The sequence below is a fragment of the Sinohyriopsis cumingii genome, chromosome 15, assembly GCF_028554795.1.
Source record: "Sinohyriopsis cumingii isolate HCF-2022 chromosome 15, ASM2855479v2, whole genome shotgun sequence".
Lineage (NCBI taxonomy): Eukaryota > Metazoa > Mollusca > Bivalvia > Unionida > Unionidae > Sinohyriopsis > Sinohyriopsis cumingii.
Window position 1 is genome coordinate 4456001 of NC_142975.1, and position 26029 is coordinate 4482029.

The following is a 26029-nucleotide window of genomic DNA, read 5'->3' on the forward strand; positions in this document are numbered from 1 at the left end:
ATTAATCTCTTGACACATCAAAGGTACCATATGACTGGGATCCTGCTAACAAATTATCGCCCGGTATCACTAAATGTGCATGTATTGGTGGAACACATCATAATCTCCGGTATAATGGACAACCTAGACTAAAAGATCATCTTGAATGAAAATAAGTATGGTTTTAGAGCCAAATGGTCCTGCGAAACACAGGTCCTCATGACCCCCAACATCATGGCCAGAAACTTTGACAAAGGCACTCAAGTCGATATGGCCAGGATTGATTTACCCAAAATCTTTGACAAAGTCCTACTCCAGAGACTCTTACATAAGTAAGCATATTATGAAGTCACAACATACATTCATTTGTAGATAGACTCTTTCTTACACAAATGAAATAAGTCGTGCTAAATCGGTCCGCATCAACAAGCAATCCCAAATCATATGGCCTTCCCCAGGGGACAGTACTTGTCCCAATTGTGTTCTTGATCTAGATAAATTGTATTGCCCATAACATATACTATCCTCTTCACTGATGACTACGTAGTTTACCAACAGATCAAATACTTCAATGATCACTCGTTCTGCATGTAGGTCTATACAATCTGGTTAAATGTAGCGAAGCATGGCAGATGGCGTTTGGCATCAAGTAATGCGCCATCATGTAGATTTCAAGTATAACATCTAAGCAGTTGATCTACAACATGCCAAGCTTGTCGTGTTGTGCAGCACCATCCATACCTTTGAATATAATTAAGAGACAACTTGAACTACAACCTATATACTGATTGCATCACCAAAAAGGATTTTATGTGCTTCCATTTCTTGAATCTACTTAAGGAATTGCCGATCCAATGTAAACAGAGGGATATTTCAGTTTAGCAAGACCAAAGTTGGAATATTCACTGACGATGATGGAACATCAACAAAAGACCAATGTCATTTAAGTTGAACAGATCCAAATGAATGCATTTGTATCTAATAAACCAAAGAGCATGTACCATTCTAACAGCGCTTACGCTATGCTTCACGCCTTGCAATGACAATCGTTACAACAAAGACTCATCCATGCAGATTTGACCCTATTATATAAGGTCATTAATTGTTGTTGTTGTTGTTGTAGGGTTTAACGCCAATTTTCAGCACACGATAGGCTATACATGGCAGCCAGTATTATTGGTGGAGGAAGAACTCGGGAAAACCCCGGAAAGAACCATCGACAGTAGTGAAGGGGGGTAGATTAGCCTCAATGGGAATTAGCATTACAGAACCCCTTGGGTCAGATTAGCCTCAATGGAAATTTAACATGGAGAAAAATCGTGGGTCAGATTAGCCTCAATGGAAATTTAACATGGAGAAAAAATCGTGGGTCAGATTAGCCTCAATGGAAATTTAACATGGGAATAAATTGTGGGTTAATATACATACAAGGGAAATTGAACATGGGATTTTTTTTAAAAAAAAAAATAAATAAAATAAAATAAAAAAATAAAATAAAAAAATAAAATAAAAAAGGGGTAGGCAATGGAAAGGCTATCTCTTTTCGAGAAATATGGGGGCCCTGAAAAGGGCCTTTGGGTTTCTTCTTCTTCTAACTCCTTAACTTCTTCCACCAAGTCCTCACTTTTTCCATTATTCCTTTCTTCTTCTTTTTCTCCTCTGGCATCCAGTCTGGATGGCCCAAAGCTCTAAACTTTTCCTGGACTTTGATCCAATTCTGATTTAGTCTATCAAAATCAGCCTGTTTCTTTTTGTTTTCCTGATCTTTACTTTCTTTATACCATCTCTCTTTAATCTTATTTACCTCTACCTCCATCACTTTTCTCATCAACTCCTCACCTTTCCGAAGTCTTTCCTCACCTCTCTCCACATAAGAGCACTCTGTCCCATGTGACATTTTTTCAAGAAAGCACCTGACTTTGCTTGCATTGTCAAGTGCTTCCTTTAGGCTTCCCACTCTGACATAGGTGGGATTTATCATACCTCTCAATCTCTTTTCCTCCTCTTCTATCATTCCTGCTATCAGTTCTTTGGCTATGTTTAGACATTTTGCGTAGTCCAGGTACTCTGCTATCTTCCACTCTTTTTCTAGTCTCTCCACTACATAGATACCATCTATTATCCAGTTGTATATATGTACCAAATTGTTGAACAAGTCACTTGCAACCACCATCTTCGTTTTTTTATTATTCCGTAGAATGGTTCTAATGACGAACGTGGTGGGTTCTTATAGTGAAAGCGCGGACGTGAAGGAAAACATCCCCCTAAAAAACATAAAATTGATCTTACCTAGATCATGACCTAACATCGCGCGGACGTGAAGGAAAACATCCCCTACTTTCTCATTTCATATAATATAACCCTAACTATACTCTCTACATACGCTAATCTACTCAAAAAAATCTAAGAAAGTAAATCAAAGACCAGTTAAAAATATAACAAATCACTGTTTGGGAATTATGACGGCCGGCTCGGTCTCGTGGGTTCACAGACTGACACAGCCGTTCATAGCCCGAATAATAAAAACCAGTTAAGGACGAATATTACAAAATCACTGTTTGGGAATTATGACGGCCTGCTAGGTCTCGTAGGTTCACAAACTGACACAGCCGTTCATACCCCGAATAATAAAAACCAATTAAGGCCACAAAAAATTAAAATAGGAAAATAGGAATTAATTAAAACAGGACTCCATAATAACATACAAACAACCATAAAAACAAGTTTTCATTCCAAACCAATAAGATAGGGAATCAAAATAAATAAGGAATTGATGAATAAAAAAAAAAAAAAAAAAAAAATACTCCTAACCGTCTCCTTGTCTCTTAAACAACATCTGGCTGAACTTTTAAATCAAGCTTCCACAGCTATTTCTACTAACATACTCAGCCAAATCCAGGCAATGTTGGCAGACGACACTGAAGAATTTGAAACTTCCACGCTGGCAGCGGCCCTGGAAGTATCATCATCCAGCGGCGATGAAGCTGATGAACCTGCACCACCCAAACAGAGTGGAAAAAAGGAAGGCTCTGTCTACCGGAATATCGGACTGGGAAAGGCAATTGATGATATCAAAAAAGCGGGCCACTTCGTCAATGCCACAAGACCGGGTGTCCTAATGTGACCTCATCGCTGCAGACCAATCCTGGCGGGAGTCACATACTGCTTGGTTTGACACCTGGGGCATTTCAATCCAACTAAGAAACACGAGTGTGTGGTGTGACTATTCCCACTCATGTCTATTAGCCTTTCAGTCAGGTTGTTAAGGACTAGTTAGTCCTACACCTGAGTGGCTAAATTAAAAAGTACTCTTTGAGTACATAAAAGCCTGGGGGATGAGGCTCCTTTTCCTTCCCCCAGGAGTAATTAAAAATCACGCAGTGCGTGAATAAAAAAGTGGTACATGTTCAAAAGAACGAAAACCACTATAATCCAACTAACTAACTAACTAACGCTAAGAATCAATAAATTAACCCATAATCTACTATTCACACAAACTTACTTCAGCATTTACAAACACAAACACACAAACACATACACTTCCACTATTATTAAAGAGTTAGTGTTTATATTCACACTACTCTACCTACACACATTGACAAATTAATAGTTATTTCTTTTCTAGAGTATTGGGTAGCCCTGAAAAGGGCTGTTGGTTTTTTTTTTTGAACTCCAGATGCACCTATCTAATGGTTGCACCTTCCTGGCCTGGCGCCACACACGCATCTTCTTCCCCAGTCTTCTTTCACCTTTCTTCTTGGGAGTGCAGAGGCAGGATATGTGGCTTCAGAATCCCAATTTTCGGTTTCTGGGATTCTGAAATTTCTTCTTCTCTCCTTTTCCTCCTCCTCCTCTTCTTTGTTTCTTCTCTCCTCCTCTTCTTTTCTTCTTCTTTCCTCCTCCTCCTCCTCTTTCATTCTTGCTTCTTGGATAATGGCCTCCGCGGCCAGTTCATTTAGTATGCGCCTGGCATATTCCAGGTGCATCTGGAGTTCTAACAGTTTCACTATTCTGGTGTTCATTCTTCTGGTGTTGATCAATCAATAAGGGTATCTAGACTGCCCAGCGAGTTTCAATTTATACTGAAAGCGCGGACGTGAAGGAAAACATCCCCCTAAAAACATAAAATTGATCTTACCTAGATCATAACCAAAAACAACAACGCGCGGACCTAAAAGAAACACTCACTCACTTTTTATGCTACCCATCACTATTTTAAAAATTTTTATAAATCACTTCAATAGACTATCCACATACGCAAAGCAATCCAATCTAACCCCAAATATACACTTCAAACACCAAAAAAAGACATCATTTTAATCTACTATTCATACCAACTTACAAACACAAACACACAAACACATACCCTCACATTTTTAAAAAAAGAGTTAGTGTTTATTTTCACACTACTCTACCTACACACACTGGCAAATCGATCGTTATTTCTTTTCTAGAGTATTTGGGTAGCCCTGAAAAGGGCTGGTTTTTTTTGTTTGCGATGGCATTCTTTTTTTAGTTTCTAAGAATGCGATGTCCTCTGAGGATAGACTTTCTGGCGATAGGTCTGCTTCTTCGGAAAGAGAAGAAGAACTCTTTGGTGTCGATACGACAATCGACAAAGCCTCTGTCAGCTTCAGGTTGCTGCTGCTGCTGTTGTTGTTGTTGCTGTTGCTGCTGTTGCTGCTGTCTCTGAAGTCTGTACTTCTCTGTCCATTCTTCTTTTTCCCTGTTCATTTCTTCTCTGAAGAGCTCTTCTATCAGGTCTTCAGTGATTTTTAACATTCTCACATTCTCTATTTCTTCTGGCTTCGGTATCAGACTGTGTCTGACCCTATGCAAATTCACGTAGGCTTCGTTGAGCTTAGCTAGTTTGGAGCACATCTTCGTAGGAGGATGAGTCGACAATGGATGGTTAGACTGGAAACAACCCCGGTTCTTAAAGTCAAAGCGCGGACGTGAAGGAAAACATCCCCCACACGATTTTCGAGCCGCAACGTTCAGTGAGTGTCATTAGAGGGATAGTAAGAAATGAAAGAGCATCAATCCAACATTCTTATAGCTAAACAAAAGACAAAGGCATTTTTTCAAAACACAACATTTTTATTCAAAAATCACTTAACACTAAACAACAACTCTAACATTTTTAACAATAATCCAACATGATAACATCAAACAATTTTTTTTTTCAAAACACAACATTTTTTCTCAATTGACAATCTACTTTAAACAGGGCTGACAACGTTGTGAATGAAATTGTGATTTCCACTGTTGGAAATCATTAGGCCATTGATGGACACTACGTTTCCTAGCTTGAGACAAAAGATAAGCATAATGGTCACAAAACCATCGATCTACTTTCACATCGTTTCTAGAAGAAGAACGAGGATCGAAATGAGTCACTAAATGTTCTAAGGAATAGCCTAGGCTGCGATGATGCAGAAAATACACACAGTATTGTCCACACACCAAGGAATCTGTGCCTTGTAATTTCACATTATTGAATCGGGTGGTCTGAGCATTTCTTCTCATAAAGTCGATGATATCGTCTTCCAAAGGGGGCAATCCGTACGAATCGAAATATTCCACACATCCTTCTTGAGGAAAGTAGACGGCTACCCAGTGGGTTCCTGGGAGATGACTGTCATCCCTGTTGATGACGTAAGCTTGATGGTCTTTAGGTTTGCGATGAGGGAGTTCATCTTTAGCACAGACGACAGGATTCCAAGAAGCCGTATACGAACTGTGGTTCAAAAGGTAATAAAGTTCCCAGGTATCCATTGATTTGTGTGTTGTTTTCTTCTTCACAGATAATAATAAGTCGTCAATTCGATCCTGACCTTTTGCTTGAAAATGTCTGACGAATAAACGGTTATTCGTTCTGTTTCCTCACTCTGATTCAGGAGAGATTCGATACGATGGATCTCTTGTGTGGTTAATGGTGGACAAGAATGTTCACGCAAGTCTTTATACCACTGGTGCAACACGTCTTTGTTCGAGATGAGACTCAAAGCTTCGTCCAGATACTCGTCCAATTTTTCTTCTTGACTTAACATCAGGCATTTATCGTGTTGAATTTGACTGGGATGATCGTTTTGACATCCATAGCAATTTTTCTTGATCAATTCCGTCATTTTTTCGACCAAGTGTTTGGCAAAACAGCAGACTAAATGGGCTTCTTGTTCTGGCCATCTTGACTTCATCATGATCACTTCTTCTTCCACAGTCTCCTCACATTTCATGTGCAAAGTTTCTCCACTAGGTAAAGAGGGATAACAGTCTTCCATGGTTTCTAGTAATCTAGAATGACTTCTCTCAAACTGTTGATTTCTATGGTATTATCGAATTCTGCATACAGGATGACGTTCACCGTTTCATCAGGGATACGGTTTGCAAACTGAATTTCCACACGAATCTGGCCAGATTTTATAGGGTGGAAATGTCCCTCGTCGCTGCCTTGGTCAGGAGTGAAATCAAAAGCCCACAAAGCATAGCCTCCTGCATAATCCTCGTACGTAATACCGTGACTGGTGTTGGTTCCTAACTGACCCGTGGCTTCGTACAGGGACAAGTACGATCTCAAGTAATTCTTCTTCTCAAAGTTGGGTTCAAAAGGTCGGGTACACAAGGTCTTGCCATCGCGACTGACTTCGATCTTGGACACGCCAAAGTGTTGAAAGTAGAAAGGATTTTTACCCAAATCTCCGTTGAAGGCTGTATTCTCGACAATACCAACGATCAAACGTTTCGGTAGCTGTCCTTGGAACAGATGATCTTCGATCATGGATCGCTGTCCCTTGGGAATGGTGAAGGTTTTCACTTCCACGCGACGGATCGGATACTTGGCGTTCGTTCTGCTCAACGTTTGACTGATGTCGTTACCCACTTTAGGTAACACTTCCACGCGTCTTGCTTCTTGGATAATGGCCTCCGCGGCCAGTTCATTTAGTATGCGCCTGGCATATTCCAGGTGCATCTGGAGTTCTAACAGTTTCACTATTCTGGTGTTCATTCTTCTGGTGTTGATCAATCAACAAGGGTAGCTAGACTGCCGAGCGAGTTTCAATTTATACTGAAAGCGCGGACGTGAAGGAAAACATCCCCCTAAAAACATAAAATTGATCTTCCTCGATGACAGTTTTGCAAGCAGTAGTACCTATCAAATGGAAAGTGGCACTGCTCCGATTCAGTCTCAGGCGGACATTCACCCCGTTCAGCAAATACTTCTCTTGCAACCACATGTCCAAATGCAAACGATCCATCAGTTCTAAACTATCTCCACTTTTGATTCTGTTTCTTCGTTCTATAAATCCATCATTTGTTGATTTAGTTTTATCCTTTGTATCAATTTCGAATTCTTCAAACTGGCCTGCTTCGTCAGCTTCCCAAAGCACACAGGCATTGAGATGAGTATTCTTGGCGTCTATTCCGTACGTCAAGAGATTTTCCAGGTAGGCGCGGTAAGGGTAAGTATCCATGCTGCTACTGACCAGTTTGTTGTTCAAGTACAAGTCCACTCCGCTAAACAAGGAATGCATGAAATTGTTGACGGGAGCTATTACCTCATCGCCATCTAGGGGCGTATTATCCTCATCGACAACTTTGACTTTCAAGTACAAGTAACTGCTATTCAGATCGATGTAATCTTTGGGCTGTCCTTTGATTTCAAACTCGATGGGAGTTGAGGCTGTCAATGAGGAGACGGGGTGAAATTCCACCCACTGGGATTCTTGCATGGTCATCATGGTGGGGGGCATGGCAAACAGATCCAGTTCCGACTTCGAACAAGCGCAAGACTCTCGGTGCATCATTTTGTTTTTGTTGCTGTGTCTCAATAATCGAAAACGTCTAAGTCTCGAACGGTTTTTCTTTTCTTGGCCTTTCTAGCTTGAAGTCTGGTGAAAGGGTGTTTTCTTCTTCGCCGTCTCTTTCTGCCTTGTCCTTGCTGAATGCTTGATTCGGTAGCATGCAGGGCATTTATAGGTGTGTCTCGTCGGCCTAAAATGTCTTTGCCCGTTTGCAGCAAGACATTTTTGCCTGCCCTCATGAAGGCTTCTTTAGGGTTTTGTTTGTCGATGATGACATTTTGGAGAAATTCTTTGCCTTGCGTCAGTGCCGCATCTTTCAAGGCGTGCAATCCGCGTGTCACCATCGGTTTCAACACCGGGGCCACCGAACGAAAGGCCGATTTTAACATGTCTCCTAAACCGTGTCCTCGCTGTCGAGCAACCCCTCGGTACACTGGATACATGACTTACTTACGAGTCGTGAGAAAACCGTTTTCGAAAATGGAGTTTCACCGTGACTTTTCCTTTGGTGAATGGAATATTTTGTCCCAAATCTCCTTTTATAGCAATGTTGACGTGTCTAAATACGACTTGCTGACAGGCAAATAGTGAGGATGCACAAATTCCCGGTGGATGTGGTAAGTGTTTCCACCTTCCTGGTCACTGGTCGTGGTACTATCCACTTTGAAAGGAATGACACGCAGTAATGGCACAGAGGTGTGTCCCACTACGTTGTATTCCACCACATCGGAGTACACAAACATTAAATTCAGTCCTTGGTTCAGTTCTACAGGGAATCGAAAAAACTTGTAAAATTCCGTATTGCTGTTGATCTTCGGTTTAAAATTTGGAGCCATTTTTGTGTCTCCACCTAAAATATCAAACAAGTCACGATTAAAACTGATGGACAACGTTTGGGTATCCTGAAATTTCATCAGTAAGCGACGAGCCACTTTATGGTACTCCAGGGTGACACTTTTTTTGATTCTGTTCAGGGCTTTGCCAAAGGCGAACTCGAACCTGGAAGTAATGGTGTCCACCAAATGTTGGCCACTAAAATAAAACCCTGGTGGAATTTTCACGGTGTAGATATTGAAGGGTGAATTGTTGGATGGTCTTGTGTCCCCTGAAAACCCGATATCATTCATGGCTTCTTGTAATTGTTGGTTCATGATTTCGACCTCAAAAGTGTTTTGCTTTTCGGTGATGTTTTGGATTTGTGTAGGGTGAATCATTTCTACTAAAGCCACTTCCCAATGGGCTTCGTGATCTAACTGGATGGCCTGAGGTAATTTAGCCGTGTAACAGCACAACGTGTTGTGGGGAAACACCTCCATGGAACTGTCACTGGGTAAGGTCAAGGAAAATTGGTTTTCGTGACTCATAATTCCAGAGTTCTGTGGCTGTCCGAGGGAATATTACTGGACGTCAGAGGCGTGTCTCCGCCCAAAATGGGGTTCTGGTTGTGGTTGTTGTTGGAGTGGTGACTGACACTGGCACTGGACACAAGGTTCCCGTTGGAAGAGAATTTCAGGGAGGGATTGGGAAGCAGGTAACCGATGCAACTGCTCAATAAAATGGTCCACAATTGTTTGTCTCCTTGTTGCAAACTCAAATTGGCAATGGCTGCCCCGATGACACAATACACCACGAAGATTTGGCAGAAAAAGACGATTTGCGTTTTAGGCACACGTTCTCCGCACCACACCCACAAGGGTTGTTTTTGTAAATCTTGCACAGAAGAACTAGGTGAAGAAGGAGTGGTGGACGTAGCTGCGTCTCCTGTGTGAAAGGGCATGATGGTCACTTCTTTTTATAGTCGATGACTTGCGAAGCGTCGATCCAAGAATCGAAACTGGGTGGATATCCTTTCCAACGTACTTTGACTTCTTTGACACGTCGTTTGCCCACTTTACGGGTTCTGCGTTCGAGAATGCTTTCGATGTCGTACACGTCGTCTTCTTTTTTGGTGACACGTTGTAACTCGGGCAAATAAAACGTTCCTTTGAGCACTTCTCCGTTCATGTCTTCCAATTTATAGACGGCAGGATGACGACCATGCACTCGTCCAGTGACGCGAAACAATTCCGTCGTCCAGTTAGGTAAGTAACCTTTGTCGAAAGTGCGTTTGGTTTTGCCAATGCGCACCCAATCTCCTACGGCCAACTCTCCACTTTTCTTGGGGACAGCCCTCGTCGGGAACGCACCAAACAGGCGCTCAAACACCAACACTTCGTTGTCGGGAGTCACGTCTTGCGGGGCACGTCCGATGCTTCGATGGTAAGATTGGTTGTACGCTTTCACCAGGTGCGGTAAGATGTCGATGTACTTCAGAGTGTGGTGATGCGTAAAATATTTCCACATGCGTTCTTTCAAAGTGCGTTGAAAACGTTCCACGATGCTGGCTTTGGTTTCGGGATTCTCGGTGGTAAAAAAATGAATGTCACGTTTCTTTAATTCTTTTTGGAAAGCTTGGTTCAGAAATTCGGTGCCTTTGTCCGTTTGCCATCGAAGAGGGTGACGACCGCTTTGTTTCAACACCCGTTGCAGGGCTCGCACTAACTCGCTGCTCGATTTGGAAGTCAAGGGCACGACCCAGGCAAATTTGGAAAAGACGTCGATGACACAAAACAAATATTTGTAACCACGATTGTAGCTGGCCAAATGAGAGACATCGGCTAAATCGGCTTGCCATTGATGATTGATGCCTTCCACTCGGGTGCGACTTCTGGCAAACTTGCGTCGAATGGGTTTGTGTAAAGTGTAGGTAGCTTGTTCTTGTAACCATCGTTGCACTTGAGGTAAACGGAGACTTTTCAGTCGCGTTTTGGCAGCACGATACAATTTTTGAACTCCTGCGTAACCTGCAGGATGCGAGGGATCGTAGTAAATGCTGGCTAAGACTTTTTCCATTTTTTTGTGTTTGTGTGTTAATAAGTCACCCACTCTTCGGTGATGCTACTTTGGGTGGGTCGAAAGGGTGGTTTGGAAACGGATTTACGTGTCCGATGGGCTACGGGAGTAGAAGTCGAAGGTAGTGGTGGTGGTGGAGGTGGCAATGGAATGGCTTTGGTTTTCTTTTCTTTTTTCGCTTCTGGTTCCCCTTCTTTCTTTTTCACTTCTGTCGAAGGAGGCGTGGACATCATCTTTTTAACCCAAGCTTTCATTTCTTCTCGTTGGGGTGTGGGGGACGGGGTCAACAAGGATGCAGCAATCTTACTCGAAATGGGAGCTGCTGACGGCGTTTGAAACACTTCGCGCATCTCTTCTTCCTCAGGTCTTTTTGGGGTAGCATCTCTGGTGACCCTTGGGGATGGTAGTGGTGGTGATGGTGGTAATGATGATGATGGTGCTGGACTTTTCATCAAGGTCTTAAAATCTTTTAGAGTGGGTAAAGCTGTTTCGTCTAAAGATTTCTAGTGAAAGAGTTGCAGTCTTTGCAAGAGTTGACCGTACTTTTGCGATTTTTCTGTTCCGGACAAATCTTGGCGATCCATCAAGGATTGCAATTCGTGTTGTAACTGGGACATCTCGCTCAAATTGGGATTGGGAGGTAAATGCGGGGTGCGTTGTTCTTGCCACCGATGGTATTCCATCCATCGTTTGTAAGGCACTAAAGCTAGTTTTCGTCCTTCCATGGGGTTGTCAGGGGTGAATTCTCAGATCTTGGGACTTCCGAGGGCCTTTTTATCTTGCTCCCACCAGTCCTCCCAACATGGTTCCCAAGACTCCTTTCAGTATGGGGCCTAACAAGAGAGGTAAAATGCCTCCACGTTGGACCAACATCTTCTTTTTTGACGAATGGGAATTTTCTTTTGAACCATTTTCCGAAGAAAGTGACGATGTTTGCCTAAGCATTGTTTCTGGTGTTTGGACAAAGGGATCGTGCCTTTCAAAACGTTCAAACAACATTCGCACACGGTATCGATGACCTCTTTGGAGGCCGTTTGAATGAGTTTTTTTCGTAGGGGTGGAGAAGCTTTGGACAGGACAGATAACATGTCCCCATGTTTGGCTAAACGTGGTGGTAGTCCTTTCCTTTTCTTTCCTTGGGGTTTTCTGGAGGGTGACATCTTTGCTTGTGGGTTCCGGGACATTCACCAAACAGACACTAACGTCGATGACTTAACACACACCCTTTTATCTTTTTTTGGGACTATCGCTTTGTCATAAAGGTGACAATGTTTTTCCCAAAATCGCCAAGGAATCCTCCCCTTTGTTGACGCCTCTTTTTCTTGGAACGACTGTGTCTTTTCTTAGGTAACGTCGATGCTTGGCTAAGCGCTTTGTCGGATGACGCGTCTGCCTTTGTCTCTTTCTTTTGTGGCTTCTTGGAGGTGACATCTTTTACAAGTTCACTGATACCCCGACTTGGTCACAGGTCTTTTTATACTGGAACGCGTCGCCACTGATTGTCTTTACGTCGTATCAGTTTGAGGACAGGCATGACACGTCGTGCAGGGGTACGCAACGGACTAAATCGAGCCAGTTCTTGCTTGGACAAATCCAGTAAACTTTGTAACATACCCGATCTTTCATGGACTTTGATTTTGGGAGAAGGTACTTTGTGAGCAGCAGCCACTGCCGCTAAATTGGAGGGTCCTGCCACTGGGGAAGTTCTTTTGGGGGTCATCAACGGAGAAGTTCTTGGTGTGATCAACGTCTCCAAGTACTCTTCAGTTCCTGGTGACATCAACGGAGAAGTGGACAAACGTGAGGCTGCCGGAGACGCAGTCACCGCTGTGGCAGGTCGTGGTTTGCGAGTGTAAGGTTGCGTCCTGGCCGAAGTGCCTCTCTTGCGACTAGTTTTCTTCTGTGGACTTTTCTTTTTCTGAGGACTTTTTCTCTGTTTCTTTTTCTGGGGGCTTTTTTTCTTTTTCCGGGGTGGTGTCTGGTCAGAGGAGGGTCCTGCCACTGGAGAAGTTATTCTTCTTGGGGACCTGGTCTTTTTCTTTTTCTTCTTGGGGCTTCGTTGGACTTTTGTCTTGGGGATAACTTTGGGGGGCATTAGGATCCCATCTTAATAGTGAGCGAATGATGACCCCTCCTAGAGTACCGCTCCCTCCAGGTTTCAAAATGATTTGTTTTTTGGTTTGAGTGTCGATGCGAGGATCGGCCAGTTGGACCAAAGCAACTTTGTTTCGATCGAAAAAGCGTTGGGTTTGATGAGGAATCTGAATGATTCCTTGGAGTATTTGACGTGCTGTCACCGTGAACCATCGTAAGACTTCTTTGAGACTAGCTTCTAAGACACGAGCTCGTGTTTGTGGATTTTTTTCTCGACTGATGCCATACAAGGCACGAATCAATTTGACGGGAAGATGCGACTGAAGGGACGTCATGTTCACACTGTGTGAGACAGACGAAAAAGGGTCTGAGGTTTTTATAGATTTTTTATGGGGAGTGAAATGAAGTCGAGGACGGAGACGTGTACAGGACAGGCCCTCCGTCTTGGTACCAGTGGTGAAACAAGTGGGTACGAAATCGCAAATCCTCGGGAGTCGTAGGTTTCAAATCGACGAGTAAATAGGCGTGTGGCGTTTGAGTGGCATCGTCGTACGCCTGAGTCAGCCAAGGCGTTCCTAACTGTTTGGCTAAGACTTGCACTTGCGATTTATCTCGAGGGCTTTTAAACAAGACCACGTAATGCGCATTGAGACTGATGGTGCGATGGGCTTTACTTTGTTGAAACAAATTTTGAGTGATGTAAACGACACTGGCATTACGGTGATGCCCTTTGCGCGTGAACCACAATTTAATTTCTTCTTCGTCTTCTCCTAACATGTCGTCGAAAATGACCAAATGGGTTTGACGGGAGTCAGAGACGATGCCGTCGTCTTCTTTAGGAATGCCTTCCACAAACACGATGGAATCGCCTTGACTTTCTCGCAAGAGGCTGTACGCCGATTGCCACTCTTTGTAACACCACACGATCCGTTGAGGGGGCCGATCGATCAAATGATGTTTATGTTCGATCAAACGTTTGACGAAATCGGTTTTGCCAGAACCGCTAGGTCCAGCAATGAGCATGTTAAAGGGATGGCGAAGATACAAAGCCTCCCAACTGGCACGATCTAAGTGTTCGTCGATGACTTTGACAGTAGAGGAAGAGGGAGCAGAGACAGTAGAGGTAGCCATGGTGAGAGAAATGTCACTTGTGACACGAAAACAAACAAGACAAGAGTTTATGTACTTTTTCAGAACACGTTTATTGAATGTTTTTTTTCAAACATGAATACGAAAGACAAAAATACATAAAAGCCAAAGGCTTAAGTACAAGGATAAAAGGCACATGATAACGATGAACATGGAATAAACACAAGTGTCTGTACAACAACCACATGTTTTGGGTAATGTTCTAACCAGTTCTATAGTAGGGGGTAAGGTCACACAAGTGTCCTCCCGAAAGGGTCTTTCAGGCCTGTCCACGACAGTCCTGTCCTGGGTGACGGGTTCTTCTGGCACCGTCACTAACACGGGTTGAAAAGTAACTTTTTTCCTTGAACAACTCTTGTGCATACTGGGCCACTTCTTGGGTCCAAGCCTCAAAACCCCATTCTTTCCAGGCACGGACATCTGTCCAATGGGGATGTAAGTCACAAACTACACACACATCGTCATACACGTCTTGGGTAGCTAAAAGTTGACGAATCTTTTTTTCCTGTTGAGGTCGAGAAGTATCCAGATGAAAACGCAAGGCTTTGAGCAAAAGGAGTTTTTCGTGACCATTTAAGGCCATGGGGGGTATGGTAAGTACTGATCGTAAAGAGTCCACAAAGAATCGGCTGGTAAACGAAATCCCAGAAAACAAGTCACTAAGACACACACCACTTGTCGTCCCAAATTGAATGGATACAGTTCTTGTAATAATTGATGGTAATGATCCACGGTTTGAATATGGTCATTGAGTTCCTTCCACGGAATCTGTTGGATTACATACGACATAAGTCGTGGCATGGCAGCCTGTTTTTATAGTCTCTTTGTTTTGGAAGCAATACACGTACTTTCTAGCCAGTGATGTTCGTTTTCCAGTTGGGAATGTAAATCTTGCATACTGTAATCTGAACTTCAGATTTCGATTAGAAGTTTCCTCTTCCGCTAAGTAGATTCCACGTAACAAATGTTGGCAATCCTTTACCTCGTCTTCCTCAATGGGTTGCTCTAGGTGAATCTCGAAGTAACCAAAATGATCAACACGTGGATCATCGGGGGCCTGGAAGTATTGAACAAGGTCTGACCACTGAAACAATTTCTGACGAATCAGTTCTCTTATACCATTCAGGTACCAGTGCTTAAAGATCTGGTGACGTAACGGATGCAATTGTTCTTTACGTTTCACTTGTATTTTGACCAGCTCTCGGTAAATCCTTTCTCTCAACTCCTCAGGCAAGCCCAAAATGTTCTCTTGTAAAGTATCCATAAGTATATACACTGTTTTTGGAATCGTTGGGTGGTGGCCAATAGCCTCGTTTAACTTTGTGCTTAATGTAATATCCACTCATAACCAGTCTTCTTGTACTTTGGAACATAGCATAATTTAAAAACGGATGAATCACTTTGAGTTTGCGTTTCACTTGTATTTTCACCAGTTCTCGGTAAATCCTTTCTCTCAACTCCACAGGCAAAGCACGAATGTTCTCTTGTAAAGTATTCATGAATAGGTCAGTCCGTACAATTCACAAAAGTAATCCACAAAGTGAGTAATTTCTGACCACTGCCATTCAGGGTAACGTCCAAGAATGTCAATGAACTCTTTTGATGTAAACGGTCTAAAGTAATATAATAGGATGAATGCAGCCTTGACCCAACGAAATCTAACACACTGGTTCACTTTTTTCACTTTCCTCTTGTGAATTTCTCGGCACAAAAGTTCTACAGTGACCCATTGAGATTTCACTCTGGCAAACCCCTGCCAAACTTCCTTGTAAATCTTCTCTTGCAGTTCTTTAGGTAATGATTCAATATCGTTTTTGAAATGCAGTTTAAATACTGGTCTCGGTGATGTCCAACATTTGACTCCTAGCCAATCTGGTTTCTTCATCAACGACATGGTAAGTTCTTTCAATGTCTCGGTCCCACTAAGGGTAAGTAATGACAATTCGGTGACCATCGAGCATGTTCAACGTAGGCCGAATCTTGCGGTTCCCAGTGGTGAAGTGACACACCGCAACTGAAGCACTTGACTTTATCTCCTTCGCCTAAGTAGAAAAATCCGGCTCTGGCTAATTCTTCAGGGGTCGGTCCTCCCAGATACTTAGGCCATTTTCCTTTGAACGATTGAAGACGATTTTCAAAGTCACAGTATTCCGACAAACGCACAGGAAACGAATATTCGTTTTTCACAGGTTCGTTTCGATGAGGGTTGGGTGACAGGAACAGGAGTTTGCTCAGGGCTGGATGACATCCGTAGGGGGGTAGACGTGAAGGTGAACATTCCCCTTTAAAACGAAACCCAGTAAAATGTCCAAGAGGACGAGCGGCATCACTTTCGCATCCCTCAGGTTTGACACGCACAGCATCACTTTCCATGATAGGGGTAGGGACACTAAAGTTCCCATGATGCTTTACGGCATCGCTCAGGTCACAACGTACAGCATCGTACCCATCGCAAGGCTCACAATCGCATTCCACTTCCGAAGCCTCACACTTGAATTGTGCCTTTCTAAACAACTTGTTCTGTGTTTCTCTGAAAGTATTCATCTTGTTCGCTCGGTCTTGGTAGTCACAATGAACTATCGATCTTGACCATAGCCCCCTTTTTATACTAGTCGCAATGCAGTCTCCAGCTTGCACATCTTTCCTTTTTTACGTTTTTTATGTCTTGTTTCGGAAGGTACCGTCTCTAAGGTACCGTCAACATTGTACCGTAGTGTGATGGGTGGAAAGGCCATAGAAAGGTAAGGGCAGTGCGGAGACCATCGAGTATGTTCCAGAATAGCTGAATCTTTATAGATACATAGATCCATTCGTAACTTCAGTCCGCAAGCGAAACACTGTACCTCGTATCCCAATCCTGACTCAGGTCCCAAGTAGACAAATCCTGTTCTAGCTAAAACATGCGAAGAAGGTAATCCTTCTCTATCCGTAGGCCATTTCTGAAACGTGTCCAATCGACGGGCACAATCACAATAGTCAGGTAAGAAGACTGGAAAATGGTAGGGTTTGAACTTGGAGTTCTCATCGGGTTTCTCACTCGATTCTTGCTGTGGCGAAGTCATCTTTCTGGTGGGTGACTATCCTCTTACAACCAATGTTTTATACCAACGTGTCCATACGGTAAGGTGAAATGATTGGGAAGTCTCACTCGCTTCTGGTACACGATTTGATAGACTTTTTCCAAGGGCCGACTGACGATGTGGTGAGTGGGTAAACGTACAATCTTGTTCGGTTGGTAAGTGGTCACTTTAAAGTTTCCATCCTCTCCCGATTGCAAGGCTTCTTTCAATACCCCAAAGTTGACCACTCGACTGGTACGATAACACTGGTCAACAGTGAAATCATTACTGACTTGAAAAGGCCCTAATCTGTAGTATTTTGGTGTGCCGAACACGAATATAACCGTGAAAAATTTGTATTGGCTCTCGTTTTGAAGATATTCATATACCTCATTTTCTATGTTTCACTGTGTAAATTTCTCCAGTAGGACTGCAGCAACATCCGGAATAATGATGTAACATTGCATAATACCATCATGCTCACATCATCCACAGTTGATTGCATCATTTTCTGATGCAACGCAATACTAATGCCATGCGGCTGCTGAAGTAAGTTGACGTCAGCAGTGTACTATACATGTGTAGGCCTATTATACTAATGCCAGGTGGCTGCTGAAGCTGACGTAAGCAGTGTACTATATAAAACCCAATCAGATAGGTTCAGCATTTAAAATATTTTAGACGTTGTGCGAGACAGTTCAAGCTACTGTTACATAAAACTTATTATTTTATCCATTTACGTACAATAAAGAACAGTAATGCCTCGAAAGTGTGTTAATACCGCGGACAATTTTTGCTATATTTGTGGGGAAGTGACATTTGCCAACCAGAAGAAAAGTATCAATTCTCAAGTGAAGAAGGCATATCATCTTTACTTCGGATGCAAGGTTGGTGACCAAGACAAGCCTTGGGCTCCGCATATATGCTGTGCTACATGTACAACACAGCTTTCACAGTGGTTGAATTGCAAAAGGTCATCAATGCCGTTTGCAGTCCCAATGGTGTGGAGAGAGCCAAGCAACCACCTAAATGACTGTTACTTCTGCTTGGTTCCTCCTCTTTCCGGCGGAATAACGAAGCGAAAGAAGTCGAGAATAGTCTACCCAAACATTCCGTCTGCATTGAGACCAGTTCCACATGGTGAGGGACTTCCTATTCCAGAACCTCCAGCAGAATATTCTCTTGATTCATCTGACGAAGACAAAGGTGAGTCGACCTGTTCTTCTCCTGGTCCATCAGCATGCAGTGATCCAGATTTTCACTGTGGTGCATCATCAACCCCACACAGAATAACACAGGAAGAACTAAATAACCTGATTCGTGATTTGGACTTATCAAAGGACAAGGCAGAATTGCTAGGATCAAGACTCCAACAATGGAATCTTCTAGAAGAAGATGTCACAATTACTGCATATCGAAAGCGCCACCAGCAATTGGAGCCTTTCTTCAGAAAGGAAAGTAATCTGATATTCTGTTCCGATATTGAGGGCCTCATGAATGCTTTAAAAATCACTCATGACCCACAAGAATGGAGACTATTTGTGGACTCTTCGAAACTGAGTCTCAAGGCTGTGCTTTTGCACAATGGAAACATTCTTCCATCTATTCCAGTAGCGTATGCTGTCCACATGAAAGAGACATACGATAACTTAAGGCAGCTACTGAATTCCATTGAGTATAACAAGTACAGCTGGCACCTCTGTGGTGATTTGAAGGTAGTTGCCCTTTTAATGGGACTGCAGCAAGGATATACAAAATACATGTGTTTCTTATGCGAGTGGGATAGCCGAGCAAGGGAAATGCACTACATGAGGAAGGAATGGACTCACAGGCAGAATGTAGCCATTGGAGAGAAGAATATCCAACACCCAGCTCTGGTTGAGGCTCAGAAAATCTTGCTACCACCCCTTCACATCAAACTAGGTTTGATGAAGAACTTCGTGAAAGCCATTGACCGGACTTTGCCAGCATTCCGATACCTGCATGAAAAATTCCCTCGACTCAGCGAAGCAAAGATTAAAGAGGGAGTTTTTGTGGGTCCTCAGATTCGAGAGCTTTTCAAAGATGACCGGTTCAACAACTTGCTGGAAGGTGACGCGAAACAAGCATGGAATGCTTTTCGCCTAGTTTCTACAAACTTCCTCGGAAATGTTAGGGCAGAAAACTATAAGGAACTAGTAGAAGACATGTTGATGAAGTATAAGAAACTTGGCTGCAATATGTCTCTAAAGATTCACTTCCTTCATTCCCATTTGGATTTCTTTCCTAGCAACTGTGGTATTGTTAGTGATGAACACGGCGAACGTTTTCATCAAGATATCGCAACAATGGAACAAAGATAGCAGGGAAAATGGTCCACTACAATGCTGGCTGACTACTGCTGGACACTCCTCAGAGATGCTCCCGAACAGCTGTACAAGAGACAGGCGAAGAAATCTAAGATGTAGTCAATGACTTGATTTTTTATAGGTAGGCTATTACAGTTGACCTTTTACTATTGGAATGCATTTCGTTATGTAAACATTAATTTCTTGCAGATTACAAAAAAACTAGAGCCAATTTTGCAATTTGACTGTCATATTCGTGTTCAGCACATAAAAATTGATAAGAATTGACTAATTTTATTTCAGTAACATGACTTTTGTAAAAATTTGTTGTCCAGTGTAATTCAGATTCAGTCCTTTCACTTTGCACGTCGTGTGCACTTCTCCTTGTTTGTCACGGTATTCGTAGCCGTAATTTTTGGGACCGCCACTGACGAAACTTAGAATCTTGTCGTCGGGATGCTCGTCTGTCCAGGCTCCTAAACGGTCTCCTTCGATGTTAGGGTGATGTTGAATCGGGTGATGGATGTAAATGCAACTGTCCGTGTCAAAGTACAGGACGCGTTCCCCTAACAGTTCTAAAGCTTCGTACAATTTTAAGCGAGCATGGGCTGTCACGTAAGCCGCAATGATGACATTTCCAAAAGGGTCGTCTTGTACAAAGTCCAGATCTTCTTCGTAATTGACCAAGATTAAATTATCTCGAACGACGTCCACGTGTTTCATGTATTTGGTTTTGTCGTGAATCATCTGGAAGTAGCGGGAAGGTTCTGTCAAATATTCCGTCTTGGGTAAACACGGTCGTTGTGCCATTTTACCCCACAAGCAATTTAACATCACTTTGGCAAACGATCGCCTGCCTTCGTTTTTCTCGATGTGGTCTAAAGTGATGCCTTCTTGTTCGTAGTATTTCTCTTTGAATTTTATTTGGTCTTCGGGAGTGTGACACCAGGAAGGATAGCCGCTGGCTTCTTGCTTCAGTTTCAAAAAGGCATCCACGTAGTCTGCGAAAATGCCTTTCTGAGTAGGGTCACCCTTGCGGTATTGTTGTGTCTTGGGAAAGTGGCAAATTTCGTACACTTCTAACAGTTGGTATCCCATGTCCAGAGCTTTGAACAATTCTACGCTGACCCAGGTTCCCGTCAAGGCCCGTTCTTCATGGATGTGCTGACAAGGTTGGTCTTGGTTGCACGTTTCGGCACAAGTACGGCACAAGGGAAACATCAGTTTGCCTTGACAATGGTGAGGTAAGACGGGATGGTATAGGTTCGTGGGAGGCAAAACTTTGCACTTGATCAAGCCTTCGTATTGTCGAATGTTGACCAGGTCGATGTGTTCCGTCAGCAATTGCGGGTGCCCTACAGGAAAGCGACAATATTTGCACACGTAGGGATACAGCGAACACACGTCCAAGTATTTGATTTCTTCTCCTTTCTCTTCGTCGGCTTGGTACAGCAAGCAGGTGGCATTGGTCCTTCCTCCGTACAAACTATCCCTCGGGTTCAGCGGGTCTATGAACTGGTAACTTTCCACGAGGCGTTTAAACTCGGGATCGGTTTTCATACGGTGATCGTACTCGTGTTCCCACATTTCCACTACTTGGTATCCTTGCTGTTCTAACTTTAGGCGCCGCTGACAAGTGTTCTTGTACAAGTCTTCCATGGTTCGTTGCAAAAACTGATTTTTAGTGCCACGGTCAGGGTAACAGACGGGACATCCGTGAAATAAGCAACCGTTAAACTCGTACACGATCTTGGGGTTTTCTAAGTCCCAGCCATCGACCGAATACGTTCCGATGGTCTTTTCGCCCCCTCCGTTGCGGGCATGCTGAATCCACTTGTCTTCCTTGTCGCACAAGTAATGTAACCAACGTAGGGCTTTGACCGAGTATTGACGTTTGACATAGTGGGTCGTTTGAGGACTGATGACAGCCACGGTGTTTCCAGGCATGAATCGTTGTCGATACACTAAGGAACACGCTTTGGCAATGGTGCAAGCTTCTTTCAAAGGATCGACCCCTCCGTGTTCCATGAACAGTTCTCGAAATTTTCCACAGCAACGCCGTAAAATGTCCACGTCGGAACGACAATACTTTAGCATTTCTTCCTGAAAGTCGAAAGGGTCCGAGGCGTGAGCCTGGTACCAAGCGTAGAAAGCTTCTCGTTGTTCGGTACGCATGTTGTCGGGGTCGTAATAGTGAGCCTCAGGTAAATGGGGTAGAACGGCGTGTTGATTGGCTTCCGTATTGAAAAAGTGTGGAAAGTACCCTTTAGCCATTTCTGTCATTCCAAACGTTTTAGGCATTCGACTCAAAGGCATGGCCAAATAGCTCATCGAATCTTTAAACTGTACTTGTCCCACTTGCATGAAAATGATTTTGGCTCCGTTCAAAGTCACTTTAGGACGCTCGGTGCCTTGTTCCGTATAGTACCTCAAAAGAAACTGTCCATCGTATCCGGAGACATTGTGAGCCATCACCGTGGCATGACGATGACAATCTCCATAACGTTCGATGTCCTCTTGGCTCCACGTCTTGTCGACGGGGTCTAAGACCCATTGGGCAAAATCAGCTAACGTGTTCGGCCCCCGAAAGATTTTTTCACGCCCTCCGGGAATCTTGCTGCAGTGAGGGCAATGACTGAAGATAGGTTCTTGAATGCACTTCTCGCACGCTCGATGAGCCACGCAGAAATTAGGAATGTGAATGCCAGTCTCTTGCATGCATTCGAAATCGAAAAAAATGAAATTGCCTTTCTTCTTGTGACCGTCCTCTTTCTCTGGTGGGGGTTGGTATTTTTGCACGTAACATTGGTGTTCCAAGTCCACAATGTGGTGACAAATGTGACATTTTTTCTTTCCTGAACATACGTGTGCCTTGGTATTATTGGTACGTATGACTTGTTCACACGTAGGGCACAATCTCAGCAGTTGAGAAGCGCATTTCTTCTGTGAACCTTGCGTCTTCAAATGTTGTTGGTAACAGGTAGGGCTGACAAACGTGCGCAGACAAGTTGAACAAGGCACTGGTTCTTCGCTCAGACAGGGTGAAGAGGCCAAACATCCTGTGCATTTCGATCCACAATGCTTGTGTTGCTCTCGATTGTTATAACCATGGTCACATTTCTCACAGTAATAACTGTATCCCAGGAATCCGGTGATACTGGTAATGGTATCGAAATGTTCATCGTGATAATAGACATGAATGTATTTTCCGTCCTTAAAGTCTTGCCCTTGAAACAACAGAGGTCCGCGCACCTCTTGAGGGTGCACTTTCAAGGTGTATCGTGGAGCTAGGACATCTTGCAATTTTTGCATTTCAGGAATGCCACAGGGTGTGTCTTTGGACAGTCCGGCTTGTTGTAACAGGAGTTCTGCTTCGTTTCGTTGTTTGGCTCCGTCCGATTGTCGAATAGTTTTCCAGGCTCTTTTCCATTCTGCCGTGTCGTTCTTGTTGGCATAGGTTCGTCCCACCACGATGGCTCGGGCTAAGCACATCTGGTCTTGAGAGTTGTTAATTTGGACGAGACTCTTTTTGGTGCTGCGAAGGTCGTTCACCAATTACATCTTTTTGAATCCAGTTCCTTGAGGAGGAGAGACGTGGGTCATGTCCAGTGTGGCTTTACCATCAGTGATGTCAAACTGATCATTAGATTGTTGTACGTGTTGAATCTTGTCCATGACTTTGGAAGCGGTCAATTCTGCAGGGGTGCTAAACTCGATCCAAACAGGGGATTTCAAACCCTCGTGTTGTATGGAAAGTCTCAAGCGGTCGTCTTCTTTGGGTTGACATTGTTGCTTGAGTGAAGTGAGCAAAGAATCCCACACCCCAGTGATAAACACTTCTGCTTTCTCTAACGGCACTTCAGCCTTGAAATCTTTAAACTTCACCGTGTATTTGTAAGCCGTGGTTCTAAATTTTCTAGAGGAGCGCTTTTCCGTCTCTCGAATGGAATAGTATTTTTCAGGGTTGACTAAGGGTGGTGAACTTAGTTTAGAGGTTTCAAATTCTGGTTCACTCATGTCCTCTTCAAAATCACTGGCATGAAATTGTGCCAAGATTTCAGCCCTGGTACGAGGCGATAGATCACGTTTCTGCCTCTTACTTTCTTCTTCTTTCTTCTCGAATGAATAGGATCGTTTCATCTTGAGTGAAAAACGTCAAATGACTCAAGTTCAAACACCATAGACTAATTTATAGTCATAGCAGACCAGCGTATATAAAAGGGTGTGTGTCTTGTCCTTTCACTATTCATTTCACTCTCATGCCGAGCACAACGATGGAAGAGACTAACCAAATCGAACGTTTCGTCAGAGCTTTGCGAGGGGTCATTAGAAAATTCTCTTCAGATCAGCCTACGGACTACTCTCCTTCCTTTAGAGATAAAAGTCAGGATACTTGCTATATCTGTCAGAAGAAAGGGCATTGGTCTTCAGAATGTCCAGACCGTCAAAAAAGAAAAAAAACAGGGGATAAAAAAGACAAAAGTCAAGATACCTGTTATTATTGTAAAGAAAAAGGACATTGGTCTCCAGATTGCCCAAAAAAGAAACAAGAGGAGTCAGAAGAAAAGAGGAATTCTTCAGAAGAAGAGAGGGATTCTTCAGAGGAAGAGAGGGATTCTTCTGAGGAAGAAAGAAGACAGGTGAAGAAAAAGAAACAGGAGAAAAAAAGAAGAAGGGAAGAAAGCGAGGAGGAAGAAGAAGAGGAAAAGAGTGTGACGGTGAAGAAATTCAAAAAACAGAGAGATTAAACAAGGAGAAAAGAAGAAATCAATGAACTTTTAATTAAAGTGTTGTGTTATGAATTGGATTGTAAAGATGGAGAAAAGAATAAATTAATGATATAAGGTAAGTGTCTTTGAGTTTTGATTTTAAAATAAGAACGTACACTCACGCACTCATACACAGACACGTACTATAAGGGTAAAATGGGCTGTTTAATATTTTCTTTGAGTTATTGGCAAATTGAAAGGCTGTCTCTTTTCGAGAAATATGGCTGGCCCTGAAAAGGGCCTTTTTTCTTTATGGTGTAGGGGTGAGTTTAACCAATCAACTTTAACTGCCTTATGCCTTTGCCACGGCCAAGGCCTACTTCTGAACTGCGTAATGTTGATGATGATGATTGGGTTGAAATCACTAAGGGTGGTACGGTAGGCTTAGTCACAGGGTTAACGTGTTTAGCTCGGGAAGGTCGTATTCTCTTCGGTCGTAATAAAGAAGTCTGATACATTTGTTTCAGACTTCTTAACTCCGCTAAAATGTCCAACAGTACCGTGACTGTTTGATTTTCACCCTCTTGTTTCTTTGCTACTACTTCTTCTTGCTGTTGTTTTTTTCTTACCTCTTCTTCTTCTTGCTGCTGTAGGAGAAAAGCTTGTTCCGCTTCCTTTTGTCGTTGTATAAATTTCTCCAATTCTTCTTTCTGTCTCTGTCTAAAATTCTCCACTTGCGGTAATGAAGAAGGTAACGAAGGTTCCGGAACAAATTCTTGCGAGGAGAGAAAATCCACAAAATCCCAATTCACCTCTTCTGAAAGTAAGTCCGGGTTCCCTTGGGTGGTCTCCCCTGTTGGTGCACCCCATTGGATCGTTTTCTGAGTTTCCGTCATGTTGAATCACTGTCGCATAGATTGACTGCACACAAGCGCTAGCGAATCTATATAGACTACGTGACGTGACAGACTGCTCTCTTCGGATTGGATGCGGGCTGACTGAATTTTGTAACGCGTGTTAGGATTGGTGAATGAACTCAATCCGTTTCAATCCTACCTCTGCCTATAAATAAGCGCAATTCACTGCATTGATTCACCTGTTCTCGTCGCTTCAAGATGTGGACCACAGTTGAGTCATCCACCCTTGTGTCTTCCATGATGTTTCGGACAGACTTGCTCATGTATGTCCGATCCAAGTGGACCGTTGTCCACAGGACAAACACCAGCCTGTGGATACGTAGGATCTACGTTGAAAGACAAGGATGCCTGAAAAGAGTGCTGATTTACGGACCAACAGTGAGACGCAGCCTAAGGACAAGAAGAAGACCAATGCGGTGCCCTTTATGTTAATGAATACATTAACATAAACCCAAAGGCCCTTTTCAGGGCCAGTCATATTTCTCGAAAAGAGATAGCCTTTCAATTGCCTACCCTTTTTTGGAAAAAATTTATAAAAAAAAAAAAAAAATCCCATGTTCAATTTCCCTTGTATGTATATTAACCCACAATTTATTCCCATGTTAAATTTCCATTGAGGCTAATCTGACCCACGATTTTTTCTCCATGTTAAATTTCCATTGAGGCTAATCTGACCCACGATTTTTCTCCATGTTAAATTTCCATTGAGGCTAATCTGACCCAAGGGGTTCTGTAATGCTAATTCCCATTGAGGCTAATCTACCCCCCTTCACTACTATCGACCCACGCGAAGCTACTGGCAAGCTCTCTCACATACCCACATTAGCCGAATCCGAGACTCGAACTTACGCAGAGAGAGGTGAGATGGCAGTGATCCGAAACGAAGAGCGCTTTAGACCACTTGGCCACTCAAGGCCCCTATAAGGTCATTAATCACTTAGTATGTGTACCATGTTTGATAATATAATATTGGTTCGTTAAAGATTTGACACTTATCCGTAAAGAACATATTCCTAATATTTAATAAAGTGGATTTTATTTTTCAATGGGTTTTCCTTGTTACTTTATAAGGAAAACATGGTGTATTCTTTCCCCTTC

General features: G+C 43.1%; 1 protein-coding gene across 1 annotated transcript in view; it reads right to left on the bottom strand.

Annotated features, from left to right (window-relative positions):
• The window catches only part of LOC149781147 (C-type Lectin CRL-like), a 36710-nt gene that overhangs the window by 2965 nt on the left and 7716 nt on the right, over window positions 1-26029 (bottom strand). The gene's annotated exons all lie outside the window — the stretch shown is intronic.